Genomic DNA, 17,381 nt, shown 5'->3' on the forward strand with positions numbered 1-17,381 from the left:
CATCATGAGAAACCCTGGACTGGAAGAAACACAAGCTGGAATCAAGATTGCCAGGAGAAATATCAATCACCTGAGATATGCAGATGACATCACCCTTATGGCAGAAAGTGAAGAAGAACTAAAAAGCCTCTTGATGAAAGTGAAAATGGAGAGTGAAAAAGTTGGCTTAAAGCTCAACATTCAGAAAACGAAGATCATGGCATCTGGTCCCACCACTTCATGGGAAATAGATGGGGAAACAGTGTCAGACTTTATTTTTCTGGGCTCCAAAATCACTACAGATGGTGACTGCAGCCATGAAATTAAAAGATGTTACTCCTTGGAAGGAAAGTTATGACCAACCTAGATAGCATAGTCAAAAGCAGAGACATTACTTTGCCAACAAAGGTTCGTCTAGTCAAGGCTATGGTTTTTCCTGTGGTCATGTATGGATGTGAGAGTTGGACTGTGAAGAAGGCTGAGCACCGAAGAATGGATGCTTTTGAACTGTGGTGTTGGAGAAGACTCTTGAGAGTCCCTTGGACTGCAAGGAGATCCAACCAGTCCATTCTGAAGGAGATCAGCCCTGGGTGTTCTTTGGAAGGAATGATGCTAAAGCTGAAACTCCAGTACTTTGGCCACCTCATGCGAAGAGTTGACTCATTGGAAAAGACTCTGATGCTGGGAGGGATTGGGGGCAGGAGGAGAAGGGGAGGACAGAGGATGAGATGGCTGGATGGCGTCACTGACTCGATGGACGTGAGTCTGGGTGAACTCTGGGAGTTGGTGATGGACAGGGAGGCCTGGTGTGCTGCGATTCATGGGGTCGCAAAGAGTTGGACATGACTGAGTGACTGATCTGATCTGATCTAATACCTTCCACTTCACCTCTAACAAAACAGACAAAAGCAAGATCTTTACTTGCTCAGCTCCTCTCATTTATTAAGAATATGTGGGTGCTTCTTCGGAGGTCTACCCTGAAAGGTAAGAGAGAACAGCCAGAGGAGAAAAGGTCCAGAAATTTTCCCCAAAGGCTAGACTCAATGGCAGTCTCACAGATCACCTAGCTCTTCCCTCTTTTCCTCCAAATTCCATCAACAGGACTCCATAAGGAAAACTGGGGGCAATCAGTTTTATCATTTGAATTACATCAGATCAGATCAGATCAGATCAGTCACTCAGTAGTGTCCGACTCTTTGTGACCCCATAAATCGCAGCACACCAGGCCTCCCTGTCCATCACCAACTCCCAGAGTTCACCCAGACTCACATCCATCAAGTCAGTGATGCCATCCAGCCATCTCATCCTCTGTCCTCCCCTTCTCCTCCTGCCCCCAATCCCTCCCAGCATCAGAGTCTTTTCCAGTGAGTCAACTCTTCGCATGAGGTGGCCAAAGTACTGGAGTTTCAGCTTTAGCATCATTCCTTCCAAAGAAATCCCAGGGCTGATCTCCTTCAGAATGGACTGCTTGGATCTCCTTGCAGTCCAAGGGACTCTCAAGAGTCTTCTCCAACACCACAGTTCAAAAGCATCCATTCTTCGGTGCTCAGCCTTCTTCACAGTCCAACTCTCACATCTATACATGACCACAGGAAAAACCATAGCCTTGACTAGACGAACCTTTGTTGGCAAAGTAATGTCTCTGCTTTTGAATATGCTATCTAGGTTGGTCACATCAGGGTATGTTAATTTCAGGGTAATTGAATTAGTTCTTGTGGAAGGTGGGATACAAGTGGTTGAGCATATTCTTTGGAGTCAGATCAAGGTGTGAGGAGCAGCCCCATTATTACCTGGCTCTATATCCCTGGGCAGGTCACCTAACACTTCTGAACTCTAGTTTCCATGTCTGTAAAAGAGAGGAGGATTCATTTTGATATTTGGCAAAACTAATACAATTTGTAAAGTTTAAAAATAAAATAAAAATTTTAAAAAAAGAGAGGTATTATTATCTCAAGCTTACTATTGTTTATCCATATCTAATTCCCATTTGTCCCAGGCACACAGCAAGATTGCATTTCCTTAAACCCCCTAAAGTCAGTCAAACTACGTGTCATGTTTTGGCCAATAACATGTAAGAAAAGTGATGGGTGTCACTTCCCAAGGGAGAGCTTAATCATCAGCCTTCGGCTTCCAGCCAATTCTTCCCCTACTGCAGGGACTGCGTATGTTGATAAGATGTTCCTTAACATCAGAGAAGACTAGACAGAATGCTGAGTCAACTTGCGAAGGGCACTTGTCCTGGAGAGTCACCTGGACCAACAACAGGCATTACGGGAACAAGAAATAAACTTCCGGCGTTGTTTGTCCCCATAGCATAACCTAGCCTACCCTAACCAATGCATCCTGCCCTTACCATAGAGTCATTACAAGAATAAAATTAAATATTCTCTCTAGAGTATTATCACATGCATCAAGTAAGTTTGCAATATTATTTTAAGTAAATTCCATTACAAGCCAGTATCTTCTACCCACACCCCATGGAATCCAATATTTCCTCCTCCTTTTGCAGCCTGGGTTTTTCCTGCTCATAAGATAGTGCATTAAGTGTGACAATTTCCATAGATGATACAGAAACATGAATTTTAAAAAGAAAGGGTAAAAGTGTTCAATAATGCAGCGTCACTCTGTCTCAGAAAGCTAACTCAGAATAGCGTGACTTTAATGCCACTTATCATTTAGCAAGGAAATTAATGAAAGCAAAATGAAGCCTCAAATACTAAATGTAGCTTGGTATGAATTCAATACTGATAAAATAAAGTACACGTCTTCAAAATGTAAACATAATAGGAACATACAGGAATATGGGAGCTTATTAAATAGCATAGCTTTTATTCACGATTCTAAAATCAAGCAATCATAAAAGAATTCATATTGTTGTAAATATTTTCATTAAAGTAAGTTTTGACTATGAAAATAAGGTATAAGGAAGGCATGGCTTACACATTGGCCAAATTGCAATGCTGACATTTCAAGACACAAATTCTAACCTGCTTTGGGACACCACTGGGAGAGTCTTTATGCAAATGCTAAAAGCTATGCCCCGTATTATGAGTTGAATTGTGTCCTTTCAGAAAGATAGGATGGAATCCTACTCCTAGAACCTCAAAATGAGATCTTATTTGGATGTGGGGTCTTTGCATAGGTAATCAAGCTAAAACAAACTGATTCAGGTGGGTCTTAATCCAACCTGATTGGCTTTCTTATGAAAAGAGGAAAATGTGGACACAAAGACAAATGCACACAAATAGAACACCACACGAAACTGGAGGCAGAGACTGAGGTGATGCATCTACAAGTCAAGGATTGCTAGCAAGCCTCTACTTCTTCCTCAGAATAAGCAGCTTATTAAGACTATACAGACTGAAAAGAAAGAGTTTTAGAATTTGTAACATTTTCCTTAAGGAAAAGTTATATTAAAAACTTAACATCTATATAAAATGCATCAATCAGTCCTCCCTTGATTTAAAGGAAAATTCCTTATCCTCTAGAATAAGTATGGGTTGATACTTCATGTTAAGAATCAAAGGACTGGAAAAAACAAAAGTTTTCCAATTAACTTAAGCCATGCCTTCCCACAGAATTCTATTATGTCAGAATCTGGCACTCTAACCTGCTCTATGGGATACAAACATCTAATCTAATCTAATCTAGAGAAGAAAATAAAAGAAAATCTGTGGTGGGGAGAGTAGAGGGATGTTGATGAAAATAAGTACAAAGCTAAGTACTTCCCAGGTGTGGAACAAAACTGATGGTCTGTCACCCCCCAGTAGGATTTCATACACTCCTTCACTTAACACCTGGGCTAGAATTTTTATGAATTCCTGCCATCCATTTTATTATACATTCTCACTTTAAATCCATTCTCAATGAAATTTTCCAAGACATTTTCCCATAAACTTTTACTTCTGTTTTTACTCTCTCTTCTTTTTAGAAGCTAATAATAAGGTGTTTACCTTTAGAAATTTTCTTCACAAAAAACTATAATATATCAAGCCCACAAACCAGAGGTGACTGTGTATTAACTCTCAAAAAACAAAACAAATACAAACAAACAGAACATGTGTGATAAGAGCGATAAATCTGAAAAGGATGAACTTTGGTCATGTAGTCTTATTTCGGAAAGGAAAAAAAATAGAACATTGGTTTTCAGTTCACTGTTTCACTGGAATAATTAATGCTGATCATTCCCTCATAAAACATCTAAGCTGAACTGCAGAGATACCCACAGGACTGTGGACAATAAAACACCATGGCTAGGAGAATATTCTCTTGTGCACCAACTTACTTTGGCTCTCCTGTGGCCGAGTTGTATGCTTACCAAGATTCATTTGTGTTTGTTCCCAATCCTATTTATACAGGTTGTAATTAAGTAGTAGAGCTATAAAATATGAGTTCCATGGAAAGGGAGTTGTTGCTTTCATGAAGCTAGTCAAATGCTCTGGAAAGACCCAATAAAGAAAAGCTGCTTTAAAAATTTTACTGTTGTGGGGGCAGGATCCGCATAGATTCTACTCAGGTTACTTGGTCACTGCCTTAAAATTCTTAATTCATTTTAAAGAAATTGAACCTGGAATCTGAGAGGTTTCTCCAGGGACACAATTTACACAAAAAAAGCTCCAGAATTCAACCCTCTGAACCCCCTACATAGATAAAAGTTCTTGGCTTCACAGCAAAACACTGATGAATAAATGTGCATTTATGGATTTTAAGCAAAAGTCAAATTTTTGTGTAGGTGCATGATTTATGATCCCCCAACTTAATCAACTTATGTGATTAATCAGTCAACAACCATTTTCAATCATATGGAGTAAGCATTTTCATGATTTTAAAAAAGGTAAGCCAGAAAAGACCTTTTCTTAATTGACTTCTAATGAGCAGAGATAGAAAGTAACAGACTCCAACGAATATACAAACCAAGAAACAGAATCCATTTCAATACCTAAATCTACTTATATCACATAAGCGAGAAACAGCATGGCTCTAACTATAAACATCAAACACTGTATAAATCTGAGCCATGTAGACTCCAATTAATTACTGCATAGCATTCCCATGTCTTCCTATAACTGTGTAATAATACCAACTGCCTATAATCGAAAGGATTTAGTAGACATTTATTGATGGAAATCAGATGATTTCATCCACAGTGTCTGAATTACGTTGATACGTTTGAGCCCGAAGCGAAATAATGTAATGAAAAACAACATACAGATGAGAACCTCAATTTTTCTCCACATATGAATCTGTCACTGATTCGAGAAGAATCAAATCTAAGGCTGACCAGGTGAAGACATTCCATACATCATCCTTCCCAATTCAATATAAAAATAATATTTCCCCTTCCAGTATGTTTACATACTGTTCCTGACTTGGTGAGATCCTGAACATCCAGAGAGCTCAGAGACATAGAGTTGCCTTAGCAAATGGTACGCACAGCAGAGATGAATTACAGAACACTTCCTTAAAAGAGATTACTTTAAAAACTATATGAAAGTCATAAGCCCCCAGAAGTAATAACCAATGGACTCATGAATAGAGTGGGAAGGTAGATCTTATGAGTAGGATGAATGAATGAGAAATGGGCTATATGGTAGGCTGGAAATATCATTTCCTCTTCCTCCCCATCCCCCCCACCAGTAGACTACCTTGGAGTTAAATTTTAACCAGACATATCTCTTGATTTAAAAAACTTTTATGTCATTGTCTATGAACTTACACATATTCCTAGGAGGGGGTCACCTAAAGCTTTATCTCCTAACACTTTGTCACAAGTCACTTTTCAGTTCAGCTTAGAGAGTAACACTCTTTGCAACCAGGCAAGAAATCATGATGGGGTGAGGGTTGGGGGTGCAGAGTGCACAGAGGAACTTGAGGAGAAAGGCTTAAAACAGAGGAATTGAGTAATTTTAAGAAATATACACTCAAAGGCTCATGAAAATTGACTTTACTAGCCACCAGATTCTGTGAGGATTATTAAAAACTATCCAGTTGGGTTATAGATTTGTAACATACACCTAGCTTCTCATTGCCTTTATAAAATGTAAGCTAGTGGGAGAAGGGGAGTGGGGGCATACCTCTTCCCTCTTCACTTACTCCTAATACTAACATCCTCATGCCAGAGGAACTTCAGATACAGTTCAATAACTTCACAATAGGAAGAAATAAGAATGGGAATTTGGTTAGTAAGTGGGCTAAGGACTGGGCTTCCCTTGTAGCTCAGTTGGTAAAGAATCTACCTGCAGTACGGGAGACCCAGGTTCAATCCCTGGGTTGGGAAGATCCCCTGGAGAAGGAAATGGCAACCCACTCTAGTATTCTTGCCTGGAAAATCTCATGGACAGAGGAGCCTCGTGGGCTGCAGTCCATGGGGTCGCAAAGAGTTGGGCACAACTGAGTGACTAACACTTACTTACTTAAGGACTGGTTACTCAAAGTGTACAAACCAGAATTACCTAGGAGCTTGTTGAAAATGCAGAACCTCAGGCTCCACTCCAGATGGACAGACTCCATCTGCATTTTATCAAAGCTGATTCATTAAATTTAGGAAACAAGAAGAGGCTTATCCTGAATCAATTTGCATAGCAAGGTCAATTTGCATAGCAAGCTTTGTTTATTTTTTCTTAGGTTAGAGCGTAGGTTTAGAGTCACTAAGGAACAGAATAACTGATCGACGTTGCAGGGAAGAATTGAGCCCCCTGTGAAGAAACTGACTAGTGCTACCTCTGGAGAACTGCACTTTCCAGATTCTGGAAAGATTTTTATAAGCATGATCCAGCAGGCGTCACAGGCAGGACTCCCACCTTTAAATCACCCAACAATCTCAACATACATGACTATTCCACTTATTAGCTCAGAAAAACAGCTGATGACAAGTGAATGACGCTTCCTGTGGACATTTAGATGACTGATTTTGTATAAATCAATATGGAGTGCCACAAAATGTCAGAAAATACCAAATGAAGAGAAAAGAATCAATAGATAAACTTGGAGTTAAATGAGTGATGAATAATCTTTACCAACTAAAATAAATTAAACCAGGAAAACCTAGTTAAAGTAACATCAAGGATCTGGCTTAAAATCCCCCAAAAAACAATGCAATTTAGAGTAAGGCCACTCGTGACAAGCATGTTATTCTTTTTTTTCCCCTCAGGAAAGCACTATGACAGGAACTACAAAATAAGAGCTAAATTCATACTTTCAAGCTTATGTCTAAACAGCCATAATTTTTTAAGGTTCCACAACAAATAAACTTTAATTTGCAGATGTAGAGCACACGTTAACCTAGCAACCATGATACAGAACACACATTTGATTAACACTTTCAGGTTTTAGAAGGATAGGGTTAGGGAGACCTATTCTATAAGTCAGTTAATTCATTTTAAATTTCAAATGTGCCTCTTAGAGGCATCAAATAAACCATAAATTTACAGACAGACCAAATATCAGAATTCAAATCTAAATGTTTTTCTTAGTTCTATAGTGGCATCAGAGATAAATCCAGTCTTGTAACAGAAATAAAGATAAACGTCTTTCTTCATAACTAAACAGACGCAAAGTGGCTTTTTACATTATTTTATAACTCATGGGTTCTAAGGTCATGAACTAGATGCTAATATGCATTAGGAACAGTGTTGGGTATTAGAGATGAGAGGCGAAGAACACAGAGGCTTGCCCTCATCGTCCTGTGAGGGAGTTAGCCAGGTAAGCAAATCATCTCAGTCACAGTAATATCTGAGCTCTGGAGAAGAGCATTCTGGCACTGCCCCAGGAGGCATCCATCCCAAACCCCTGTGTCAACCTAGCTCAACACCAGGAGGTCCACTCCTGTTTCCATGTCCTTGGTGAAGGGCAACATGGAGACCTTGCCCCAAACTTCAGTACATAACCTAGGCTTAAGGTTTTTGGTGATCATGTTTTTAAATGAAGTAGTTTCTGAAAGATTTCTACAGGAAGAGAGACCACAGTACCAACAATCAGACTTCATGGCACTCTGACCTATGAATCCTTTTTTTCTTAGATTCATTCCCAAATCCAAATATCCATGGATGCCCACAAGACACTGATGCCCACACAGGCAAACTCTCTTGCTAGATTCCAGTCAATGATTTGTGTAAACAGAGAAATTTGGGGACAAGGGTCCTTCTGACTCAAGAATGCCCAAGGTGTTTCCCAAAGGTCTCCTTAGAAGCTGGCCAACTAGAGATCAGCAGAGATGTTAAGTCTTTGAAATGCCATTTAACAAAAAATGCTCCTCTGGAGAGCTGTCTCTCTGAAACACAGAGGGAAGGAAACACACACAAGCAAAGAGATTTTAAAATGCAGCTTCTTTTGGAAGGTATAGGGAGTGAGTAGAGAACAATTCCTGGACTTGGGCAGAAAGACTGCTAATCAGGACCTTTTGACTTCTACCCCATTAGAAGAAATCCTCCAATGTTTCCAGCTATAGTTCCATCTCTCAGGCAGATTTGTGGGCCACTCTTATTTCCTGCAGAATAGCAGAGGAAGAGGTGAGGGGAAGACCGCTTCCCCAAGGGGCAGCCCACGAGAAACACAGGTACTACAATTAATATAGACGCCACTTCTCTGAAATGAAGGCTACCATCCTACCCAGAACAATACCAGGAATCAAGACCATGAACAGATTTAGAAAGCCACCACAATATTGTAAAATAATTAGCCTCCAATTAAAATAAATAAATTTAAAAGAAAAAAAAAAAGAAATTAAGCCAAGACTGCCCCATTGATGACTGTTAAAATATAGTAAATATATCAAAGCTGGGACTTGAATCAAGTCCTTACTCTAGAAGATGCCCTGGCCCCACCTTTGTTACCAGGATAGACTTCAAGGCCAAAGGATGTTGAGTGTTTACTATGTGCCCTGTGCTTCAATCTTTAAAACAATTTTGTATGAGATTATTATCATCTTGTTTTGACCAATGAGGAAACTGAAGCATGAAAAAATAACTTTCCAAAGTTCTCATGGCCTTAAAGGCGGGCATCTAGGACCAAGCGGGTGATTCCAGAGCCTGTCCTGGGAGCCACTCTCCCAACTGCTTCCCTTCTTAATCGGCCTCCACAAAACCACATATCTCCAGATGATGGCAATGTAGTGGTGGTGGTTTAGCTGCTAAGTCCAGTCAGACTCTTGTGACCCCATAGACTGTAGCCCACTAGGTTTCTCTGTCTATGGGATTTACCAGGCAAGAATACTGGAGTAGGTTGCCATTTCTTTCTCTGGAGGATCTTCCAGATCCAGGGATTGAACCCTGGTCTCCTGCTTTGGCAGGTGGATTCTTTACCAACTGAGACACCAGGGAAGCAACGATGTAGGGATTCACCCAAAACAAATGGAAACGATGGATCCAGACAGTGCTGGGAAATGCAAAGGCCCTGAAGAAGGCAGAAGACAGCAGAGCCCCCCAGCTCAGATCCCTCTGGGCTTAGGGCTGTGGCCAGAAGACCTAGTCTCTCCGTCTGGTCTGGTAGGCACTCAGAACACTGTTGTTTTCAACAAGCACTTTAATGCCTTCTTTTAAAAAAAAAAAAGAAGAAGGAGAAAGCTGGTAAGTATATAATAAACCAGAATTATAGCTGTTGCTCTGATGCCGTGTGTTATTTTTGGCTGAGTGTCCGGCTCTTCTGGATTCCAATGGTAGAGGCTGAAGCTCACCCTAGTAACACAGGCTGCCTGCTGTCCCCAGAGGACCCTGACGAAAACAAGAGGAACACTCCAACCGTCTTCAGCAGACAAGGGAGGTTTAACATAAATAATCTCCCACTTCACGTTTTCTCCAAAAAGAATCCATTCATTATCTTTATTTCCGACACAGTATTTATGAATTTCCTTGCAGCCGGGCCCATTAGGGCAAACGTCACAAGTCGGTGGTGAAATATCATGTGCATTTCCTTCTCCTCCCAGGAAGATTAAGGCCAATGAATAAAAGAAGGGGGATGTGGCCCCTATATATAGCTCTCCTTACAACATCATGTCTCACGGGTATTAAAAATAGACCCAAATCACTTGAAGACATTCTGAAAAATCAAAGGCAAAAGCGCTTTCCAAGAGGAAGTTTTAAATGTTTTCTTTCTTCTCGTTGAGATTTTTAAGGAGCAAAAGCCGTGGTGTGGCCCTCCTCTTCCTAGGAGGCCAAGTTCAACATTGCCACCGCTTCAGTTCTTTGTGAACTGGCTTTTAAGAGAAATCTGGGCCGGCCCTTGGCAAAAAGTGTGAAATAGTCTGTGTAAAGAAATTCTTCTCTGCTAACAACCTTCCCTCCACCCGGAGTCCCGACGCTCCCAAGGTCCCTGTCAGCGAGAAATCAGCTCAGATTCAATTCACTGAACAAATATGTGTTATTCGTGATGTGCCAGGCATAGTGCCAGGCAGGGCAAAGTGGACAGAGGGGAGTAAAGGCTGCAACGTCCTTGTTAGAGAAAATGCCAGGTAATTCCAAGAGTAAGTAAAACTTCCAGAGGACCATGGGCAGCACAATTCAAAGGAGAGAGCGTTACTATGTCTTTGGAAGGTACTGGAACAGAGGTCCTGCTGGAGGCCGCTTTGGAAACAGACAATGAAGACACAGTGGGGATGTGGGACTCTAAATAGGTGAGCCCAGGTGTGAATGAAATCAGGAGTTAGCTTAGTGTAATGCCTCTTCTCAAAAATACATGTCTAGTAAACCTGGAGGAAAAATCTTTCTAGAAGCAAAGAAAGGAAGTTCTGGTTGGAGAAATCACAGAGAACTGAAGAATGGAGCTTTTTCAAATCCTGCAGTTCAACAGTTGTGTAATTTTTGGCCATTATGTCCCCTCCCTGAGCCGCACCTTTACATCAGTAAAATGGGGATCATACTCCATTGGGCTGATATGCTGATTAAATCATAGTACGAATACAGAACACTTTGCTCCAGGTTTGGCACATAGTTCATGGAAAAGACTCAATGAATGGGTATAACTCACTCAGGCAGGCACTACTGAACTTAGCTCATACTTTCATATTTCTCTAATCATACAGAGCACTCGCTCTCCTGGCAGGAAGCCTTGATTAATATTAGGGTACAGCACGAGTTAAGAGGATGTGTGCTTTGCTTTAGTAAACATCTAATTTTCAGGTGACTACCCTGCAGCTCATACCACTTTATAAAGAAGACCTCACAGCCACCAGTTTCCAATTACCAAGCAAATAAGCAACCATGGGAGGAAAACCTTTTAATGGGTCTTTATGTCAGTCCATGGCACGGAAGTTTATCACACCATCACTACTCATATGGAGTTTAGTGAAAAGGAGGTGATAATTTTCTGAGTTAAGATAAGGGGGAAAAGAGCCTGGGGGAGGGTAACATTGAGGGAACAGAAATAGCAGAGGCAACAATCAATGTCTATGGAATAATGCAGACTTTCTCAAACTTTGGTGTGCCCACAGATCCCCTGGGGATGTTGTTCAAATGAAGACTCTGATGCAGTAGGGCTGAATCACAGCTCCCAGGAGATATCAGTGCTAGTGGTCCATGGACCACACTTTGAATGGCAAGGGAATGATATTTCCTGAGTGGAGGGACCAGGAGAGCCTCCAATGAAAGAGCAAACTTGAAGAAGAGTAATGTCCAAACAAGATGGCAAGCGTACCACATGATTTGAGAGGCAGCCAAGCCAGAGATGTAAATACAGAAACACAATGTCCAAAGGAAAGGTTTTCATAATAGAAGAGGTCCCAGCTCACGAAGCTCCAGTGCATTACTCACATTGGCTCTGAGTCACTCACAGCCTTTTAGGATTGTGGATGGCAAACATTTTGGAGAGTGCAGCAAAAAAAAGAATGTGCTCACAGCCATTAACTACGAAGCACTAACTCATTTCAGCAGCCTGACACAAATTATGCTCCGCACTTGAAAAACAGCTATTGATCAGTCCCTTCCTTCTCATGCCTTCCAATACTCGAGATCAGCACTTCTATTCACTCCCTGCCCCCAAGATGCCTTTGCACACCTGATCAGATCTTTCCCAAACCCAAAAATGTCCCCTGAGACTTCACTCTACTTTCATCTAGATTTTGCCTCTGGAAAACCAGCCAAGAAAGAGTCAAACCAAAAGCTATCTCTTTTCATTGCTTTACATATCTGCTTCCTAGGAACTTCCCAATGTCTTTTATTTTCTCTACTCATTAGAGACACAAAGCCAACAAATCAACTGATCTATCATTTCCTGTGTTAGAAGATAAGATACTAAGAGGGCATAAAAAGGACAAAGTATAGAATTAGCCTTTAAAGAATTAAATCAGCTTCAGGGGCAGATTGAGTGGTAATATTCTGAGCAAATTCAAGTAGCAGCTTGAGTATCAACAAGGCAAAAAGAAACTCGTGGTCCCTCATGTTAGAGTAATGTGCATCTTCCTTCTTATCCTTCTTAATCTCAAGAAAAACTGATGAAGCATGTAGGTCTCCTGTGGCAGACTGATTGCAAAGACGGATGTCCCCAGCTCTCCGCCTCTCTCTGCATCCACGTCCTTTGCTGTATGACTCTGCAGCTTCTTCCACTGAAAAGGGGGAGAATACTGCCCCCTCCATTTATTGAAGCTTGTCTGCCTTGTCTTTCATTCTAGCCAATAGAATGTGATGGAAATAACAGTGTGGGTGTGTGATCTGAGCCTAATGGCCCTTGCATACTTCTCCTCTCTCTCTTTTTCTTCTGCCTTCACCAAGAGAACACACTTGGGCTAGACTGTGACCACTTAGAGCAGAGCCAAGGTTATCCTCTGACTTGTCAGCCCCCAGTTGACCCAAACACAAAAGTGAGCCCAGCTGAGACCATCTGAGCCTGCCTCAGACCAGAAGTGCAGAGATAATTCATAGACTTATGAGAAATAATAAATATTGGTGTTACAAGCCACCAAGTGTGGAGTGCTTGCTGATGCAGCAACATGTGGCAAAAAAAAAAAAAAAAAACAAAAAAACCCTGATATAACATCCTTTAGAAAAGCCATGGCAAAAAGTCCAGGTATACAAAATAATTTCAACAAGACACTGGCTTTCCTCTGACAAAATTATTAATGAACATAAATACTTTGTAATAGTATAATTGCATCATTTGTAAAACAAAAAGCACATCAGGGAATTAGATAATAAAAACATTTCTATATTGCTTTTCATTTTTCAAAGGGTTTACTCTATTCATCAACAGACTATATGAACATGTGCAAATTTTTAAGTTCACTAGACTTCAAATTTGATTTGCCAGTTCTTCTTTCATGCATTTGTTTGTTGAGGATTACGGGGAGCAGTGTTGTGATTCGGGTACCACAGGGGCTCTAATAACATATTAGTCTCTGATCTCAAATAATTTCCATCTAGGAGGGTTGACAAAAGCAGGTGCTCACACTTAACACGTTGCAGGGCACATGTTATGCTCTTGCCATCTCTACCATTTTACATCTTATCTTACCAAGTCCAGGTAAAGCGGTCCTTTCTCTTTTTTCATCTTCCATAACTCTACCCTTATTTTCCCTTCATCAGGGATAAGTAAACTGTCTCAACTTTCAAAACACATTTTGGGAGGTCTAGAGCAGGTTCAAGCAATAATCCAGGTTTAAAAAAGGGAAGTCAGGTTAAAAAAGAAGCTTTTTCTATCAAACGATCATAAAAGGCCTCGAATACTGGTTGCAGATTGTGTACTGGATTCTACAGGCAAAGGGAGCCATGAAGAACTTGTGAGAAAGCGAGTGACATAATCAAAGCTATCATTCAGGAACCATTGTTGAGATGCCTCAGACCCTTACTGAAGGATCCAGGAAGCCCCGGGGTCATGGAGTTTCAGAAAGGATGAGGTCAATTGCAGATTCTGCAGAGAGCTAGAACAGTATGAAAAATCCATTGGGTTTGCCAAGTCGGTAGCCTGGTGACCTTGGAAAGGAAAAAATTCCATAGAACACAGAAAGGGAACTAGATGGAGTAGGTAGGTGAGAAATCCAAAGGTCAGTCCCACCTGAAATTCTAGAAAGGAGGCAAGATTGACTGAGACTATTGAAGGATGCAAAGCATTCAAGGGAAGATTACAGTGAGCCTCCTTCTGATAAATGGCTTTGTCTGGTCTAAAAGACCTAAGAAACCCTATTGCTTCTCAGAAATGCTTTACAGGCCATCTTGGGGAAAGAAGGGAAGGTTGAGGTCTCATGTGGCCCAGGCTGAGTAGGCAGGATCCAGATTTTGTATTCTCATTTTAACAAGCTTCATCCCATTTATCTTCTTTATGTATGGAGGTTCCATGCCAGCTGTTATTTGTAAAAAATAAAGTTCCTTCTATTGATTCCAAAATAATAATAATTTGAGAACCATTAAACCAGATGATTTCCATGATCCACCCTGGCTCTAAGATAAAAATCTATACTAATTATCTTCCAAAACTTAGAATGAGGAAAAAATCAGGAGGTAAGCACCCAACACTTCTTGAACATTCTGCAGGTCAGGCAGTGCTCTCCAGTTTCCTTGTGTCCTCGCATTTAATTCACACCACAGATCTCTGAACAAGGAATCATTAACCTCACTCTGCAGACGAGGAACTGAAGCCCAGAAAGATGCAATAACCTGCCCAAGATCTCAGTGCCGACAATAGAGCCTGGACTCTTGACCACAACTCTACACAATTTCATGCACAACCACTGGCTCCTGGGGCTCATCCCTGAGTTCTCAAGCCTCTGAATTTGAATTTCTAGGAACACATTACAGGGGTGACTTTGGGCGTAAGAGGCTACCTAACTTAGAAAACAGAAGAGAAGTATTGAGACAGATAGGAAAAGAAGATTGAAAGAACTGGGAAGAATCAGAACAAAATAGAGCATTACTGGAAACTGGAAGTGTTGATGAAAACAGAAATCTTGACTCTGGAGCTATAAAAGATCACACACACACACACACACACACACACACACACACACACACACACACACACCCTATCTGCAACCATAATGCCATTTCTAGAAAGGATATCTACATAACAGAAAAGACACTCTTTACCCTAGATCAAAATAGATTTTAATTTGGCAAACCTAAACTCCTTAGTAGGAATTAATTATTAAAATATGATAGCCCCAAAGTGGCCTTTTCTTGTCCACCTCATTTAAAACTGCACCTCTCCCCAATTCCTTAGGCCCCTCTCAGCTTTATTTTTTTTTCTCCATAGCACCTAACACCATTCTGTGACACTGTATCTTATTCCTTTGCCTATTGCCTGTCTCTCTTCATCAGGATGTAAGTTCCTTGGGCAGGAGTGGAGAGGAGGTTTATTGTCATTTCTTTGGTTGTTCGCTCTGTATCTCTAGCACCTACCATAAAGTTTGGCTCCTATAAGGCAGTCAGGCACTCAATAAATATTTGTTGAACAAATGAACATTTTACTTTGTCATGATATTTATGGAATAAACCGTCATATCTACTCATTCCCAACCCACCTTATGGTATCTGAAATGTTAGAGTTTGCATCAATTACAAGTCTATTTAGCATTTATATGACACTTCATATTTAAAACTCACTGTTCAATTATTGATCCCCACAATTGACCTTGAAAATAGATACTGAGGAATGGTATAGCCCACACTTCTTTTCTTTCCTAAGCCTCCAAACAGATGTGATCAATGGGAAGGGAAGGAAAAGCAAATGGGGAGGGGCAGGGATGAGAGGCATATGGAGTCCCTGTTGCTGACACTTCATTCCCTGGTCTAAGTTGGCCTCCTTATAAGTGGTGGCACAGAGTCAGAGGCCCTCCCCTCCAGCTGCTACAGATGAGTGTAGCATCCCCACAGAAGAGGAGGAGAAAGAAGAAGCCCCAGGATCCTAGAGAGGAGGTAAGGCGTGAAGGAAGGGGGGCCTCCCAGCAACCTTCTCCCAGTGGGAATCTCCGACTCTGCCCTCTAAACTCTCCACCCTTTTCACAGATGGCAATCCGACTGCATATCTCTCCACATCATTTCTTTGCTTACCTGGTGCTATGCTATCTACAACAGCAAGCTTGAGCTCCTGAGTCTGGAGGCCAATGCCCTCTCCCAGTCATCTGGTCTACCATACCTATCTCAACCACGTTTTAGCCTTAGGTGGGAAGACCAATGGGCCACTTTGTGTGTGGAGATGACCCAAGTGGTAAAAAAAAAAAAAAAACAGATTTTAACCCAAGAACTTGATATGTCCTGCTTGCTTTCCAAATACCTCAACACTTTGGCTTTCAGGAACAGGTTGAGCTGAATATTGAATCAAGTGGACGTTGACATATTCCCTGAACTGCGCATATTAAACAAACACCTGTCTAAATCACTTAATTTAGTACCACGGGACCTAAAGCCTCAGCTCCTAACCTACCCTAGGTCCTAACCCAGCTTCTAATCCTTCCCTAGCCTAGCAACAAGCACTCCCAAATCACCAGGAAAATAATCAACAGGAAAGGAGGACCAGATTTTGGTAGCCGGGTGGGTATTTTTTAGATGAGGCAAGAAACACATGTAGGACAACCAGATCATTTTCATAAACTTAGTACAATAATGTTGGACATTTCTATGAAATTCCTAACATACAAGGCATAGGGAAAAAGCCTTTCTTCGTGTAAACAGAGAGGCAACTAACACTTGACCAGCACATTGAGTATCTCCAATGTGTCCAGTACTATGCAAACTCTACACAGAAAGTATCTTACTTCAATTTCTCAAGAATCCTGAGATGTATAGCATACATCCCATGAAGGTATATCTTCATTTAAAAGGAGAAAGATTCACAAATGTCTAGTAACTTGCTTAAAGTGCCACAGTTAAAAAGTGGAAGAATCAAGTCTGAAAACCAGGCCTTCTGATTTTCAAGTCCATCATACAGAAACAATTTAAATATTATTTTATTTCTCACTGATTTTAACTTTTTGATCATTTGTTGTTTTAGAAGCTTAAGGGAGCAAGCATTTAAGACATTTAATCTTTCTTTGGTGTTACTCTGACATCATAACTCTTTTATTGCCCTGGGGAGATTATTGCAAACATGATTTGTTACACTACTGTTCGATCTCTGGGTTTTTATTGAACACCTATTGATTGTTAACAGGGACTCCTAGTTGGCAAAAAGAGTGGGAGATTCAAATTTCTTTTTGCATTGTTTTGTATATTGACTTCATTATTTGAAGCCTTCATCTTATCCTCATGAACATTCTCTAGACATACTTAATTCAAAAACATGTTCACTCCACTGATGTTTCTAATCTTCGTAAGTCATACATTATATACACATCAGCTAGTAAACATATTTTAAAAGATATTTTTGACACACATAAATTCACACTGCATGATACTTAGCGGAAGAAACTTCCAAACAGCTTACTTGCTACCAGACCGTTAATAAAAATGTCGTGAAAACTGCTTCTAAAAGCTGGTAATTAGTTA

General features: G+C 40.7%; 1 protein-coding gene across 4 annotated transcripts in view; it reads right to left on the reverse strand.

Moving 5' to 3' along the window:
* PPARGC1A (PPARG coactivator 1 alpha) overlaps positions 1-17,381 on the reverse strand; it is a 714,869-nt gene that overhangs the window by 330,417 nt on the left and 367,071 nt on the right. Inside the window, exon 1 of one of the 4 annotated variants that reach the window (XM_070791233.1) lies at positions 1,770-1,827. The exons of the other annotated variants lie outside the window; for them this stretch is intronic. The gene's annotated coding sequence lies outside the window, so the exon portion shown is untranslated. Of the gene's footprint in view, positions 1-1,769; positions 1,828-17,381 lie in introns of those variants that run through there. 4 annotated transcript variants of the gene reach the window in all.

Source organism: Bos indicus, chromosome 6 (assembly GCF_029378745.1).
Source record: "Bos indicus isolate NIAB-ARS_2022 breed Sahiwal x Tharparkar chromosome 6, NIAB-ARS_B.indTharparkar_mat_pri_1.0, whole genome shotgun sequence".
NCBI lineage: Eukaryota > Metazoa > Chordata > Mammalia > Artiodactyla > Bovidae > Bos > Bos indicus.